Genomic DNA, 3,477 nt, shown 5'->3' on the forward strand with positions numbered 1-3,477 from the left:
GGTAGAGAGAATAGTGCAACAAGGAATGAGTGGAAGCCCAAAATCTCTGTAAATGTTTATGAAAATTAATAAAATATAATTATAGAAAAAAAATTATTCTTCTATGCTCCTTATTCATTGAACAGATCTCATGTGCATAACAAATGACTAAAAAGACTATACCCTGAATCAGGCACATCTTGGATCTCAAATTGACATGTTTTTCCTCAGTAATTTGAAAAGGTCTCTGACTGCACACTTTTCCAGTGCAATAAAACAGCTTATGTCCTGACTACTGGTATCAACTATGTTGATTGTTGATCCAAGTAAGATAAAGTCATTGACAGTTTGAATTTTTTTTCTCCATGTATCATGATGTTGCCTATATTTTTTAAGTCTGAAATTGACTAAACATGCAAGATTCGTTAATGATGACTAGTGACTGGAATGCAAAGTTGGAAACAATGAAGAAAGAATGGTAATTCGAAAATACAGTTTGGGTGACAAAAACGAGGCCAGAGATAAAATTATTCCATTTTGTGCACTCAGTGCTTAATTCATTGCAAGTATCATTTTTTAAAAAAACCACAAAGGCCACTTTTCACATGGACCTCACCTTATGGACTTCAAAGGGACCAAATTACTAAATCTGTGGAAGGAATTGTTGGTAAAGCTCCATATTAGCAATCAGAACCAGGCCAGGTGCTGACTGTGGAACAGAACATCAATTACTCATGTGGAAGTTCAAATTGAGGCTGAAGAAAATAAAAACAAGTACACAAGAACCAAACTATCACCTTGATTTTATCACACCTGAATTTAAAACCGTATTATGTATAGGCTGGAAGCAATGAACACCAATGATCAAAGGCTATTTAGCCTTTGTGGGATGACGTCAAGAGTATTATCCAAAATAGAAAAGGTGATTATGAAGATTGAGGAGAAAGAAAAAACTAAAATGAACGTCAGGAGAGACTCTGAAAATTGCACTAGAGCATTGAGAAGCTAAAACAAAGGGAAGAGATGCTGAAGTAAGAGCGGAACAAGATTTCAAACGGCAGCGTGAGAAGAAAAAGCAAAATATTTTATCAGAATGTGCAGAGAGCTGGGACTGGAGAATAAAAAGGGAAGAACTCAGCATTTCTCAAGCTAGAAAAATTGAAACATAAATTCAAATCTTAAAATGTAATACTGAGAGATGCTTGTTAGGTAGTGAAAGATGACAATTCAGGATCAGGGACAACTAATAATTACTCTTCCATCAGGACAGGTACTTCTCAACTATACCTGTAGGCAGACCTCTCTCTTGCCCTTACCTGCTCATTCCCTTGGCTTTTTCCCTGTTCAGGCAAGTATTAAAAAACTCTTTTAGCTCTGCCAACACGTCAAGGGCACCTGACTTCATCAGGAAACCTCCTGCCTAAAGTCTCACAGCTCTCTTTCTCTGTATGTAGCTCAGCTCACTCACCACAACAGGCTTGTTCAATGGGCCAGAAAGTCCACTGCACCATCTCATGTCAGCCTCTTGTTTATGTTGCTATCATTTCTCTTCCACTGTTCCTTATCATTGTATGCCATCAAGGTGTTACAGCTCTCTCTTTCTGTTGCTTGGATCTAGGAGGTTCTCAGTGCAGGGGCCCTGGATCCAACAGACACTATCTCACCTCTCCTTCTTGGTGTTGGAGAAGCTCTTACTTTCTGTTTCTAGAGTGGTGAATTTGAAGTATAGTGGTATGCCAAAATGATCAAGCATCTCGTTAGAGTTCCCTACTTTATTTGCATGTTTCTACCCACAAAAGATTCTCATCTAGGCCATGGTATTGCAATTATTTGCTTCATTTCAGAGAGCTGGACAATGATTAAGGGTGATCAAAAGAGTTGATGTTTTTGAGTTGTGGTTCTGGAGAAGAATGTTAAACATGTCATGGATTGCCAGAAGAACTAACAGATCTGTCTTGGAAGGTGTGAAACCAAGTTTCTCTCTGGAGGCAAGGATTTTGAAGCTCCATTTCACATACTTGGGGCATATTGCCAGGAGGAAGCAGTGCTTGGAAAAGGACATCATGCTTGGAAGAGTGGAGAAAGACCCTATATAAGTTAAATTGATATGGTAACTGGAATCATGGGGGTAGGTGTGCTGGAGTCAGTGAAACTGGCTTAGAATAGGGCAGGGTTCAGAGCTATTGTAGATAGGGTTGCTATGAGTCACAGGTGACTTGATGACATATAACAACAACAACAAAGGGCAGAAAATTTGATACCTTTGAACTGTGGTGTTGAGGACGACCTGAATATCCCATTGACTCCCAGAGAACAAACAGATATATCTTTTTTTTTGTAGTGCAGATTTCATTATAAACAAAGAAAGTTCAAAGATAACAGGATACTTTTTAAAATAAAAAAAGAACAAAATTATAGTACATTCACACAATAGACTACTACACAGTACTCAGGAGCAATGATTTTGTAAATTACAATCTACCATAGGAGGGACTGAAGAACATTATGCTGAGTGAACACAGTCTCAAAGACAAATATTGTATAGGACCATTATTGTAGAATGACTGAGTAGGTCCAGCCAGGGTATTTGTTGGAGGCAAAAATGATAAAGCTTTACCTAACATACTTTGGACATATTACTAAGTGAGGTTATTCCTTGGAGAGGGACATCATACCTGAAAAAGTAGAGGAGACTTCCTCCTTTCCTGTCTTATGTGGTATTAGGGCTAAATCTGCCTCCTCGCTTCCCCTGTTTGCAGGTGGGACCACCGCCAAGATGCAGATTTTCATAAAAACCCTCACGGGGAAGACCATCACGCTTGAGGTTGAACCCTCGGACACAATCTAGAATGTCAAAGCCACTATCCAAGACAAGGAAGGAATTCCTCCTGATCAGCAAAGACTCAGGGGTGTACCCCGTCTGACTATAACATCCAGAAGGAGTCCACTCTTGACCTTGTATTGAGACTTCGTGGTGGTGCTAAGAAAAGGAAGAAGAAGTCTTACACCACTCCCAAGAAGAATAAGCATAAGAGAAAGGTTAAGCTGGCTGTTCTGAACTACTATAAGGTGGATGAGAATGGCAAAATTAGTCACCTTCGTAGGGAGTGTCCTTCAGATGAATGCGGTGCTGGAGTCTTTATGGCCAGCCACTTTGACAGACACTACTGTGGCAAGTGCTGTCTGACTTACTGCTTCAACAAACCAGAGGACAAGTAGTTATGAGTTAATAAAAGACAGTGAACTAACATTAAAAAAAAAAGTAGAGGAATGAGAAGCAGAGGAAGACCCTGAACTAGATGGATTGACACAGAGACTGCAACAATGGGCTTGAGTGTGTTTGAAATTGTAAGGATGGCAAAAGATAGGGTAAGGTTTAGATCTGTTGTTTATAGGGTCACAATGAGTTATACTTGACTTGATGGTACCTAACAACAACAACAACAACCCCCACATTAAGAAACTCTTGTGTCCTAGTGTGTAAAGAAGGAGCTCTAG

At 39.4% G+C, this 3,477-nt stretch overlaps 1 pseudogene; it reads left to right on the top strand.

Annotated features, from left to right (window-relative positions):
• The first annotated feature begins 2,755 nt into the window (after positions 1-2,755).
• LOC102851595 lies at positions 2,756-3,198 on the top strand (annotated as a pseudogene).
• Positions 3,199-3,477: the final 279 nt, after the last annotated feature.

Source organism: Elephantulus edwardii, unplaced genomic scaffold, assembly GCF_000299155.1.
Source record: "Elephantulus edwardii isolate Elephantulus edwardi_28Jun2011 unplaced genomic scaffold, EleEdw1.0 scaffold00005, whole genome shotgun sequence".
Classification (NCBI taxonomy): domain Eukaryota; kingdom Metazoa; phylum Chordata; class Mammalia; order Macroscelidea; family Macroscelididae; genus Elephantulus; species Elephantulus edwardii.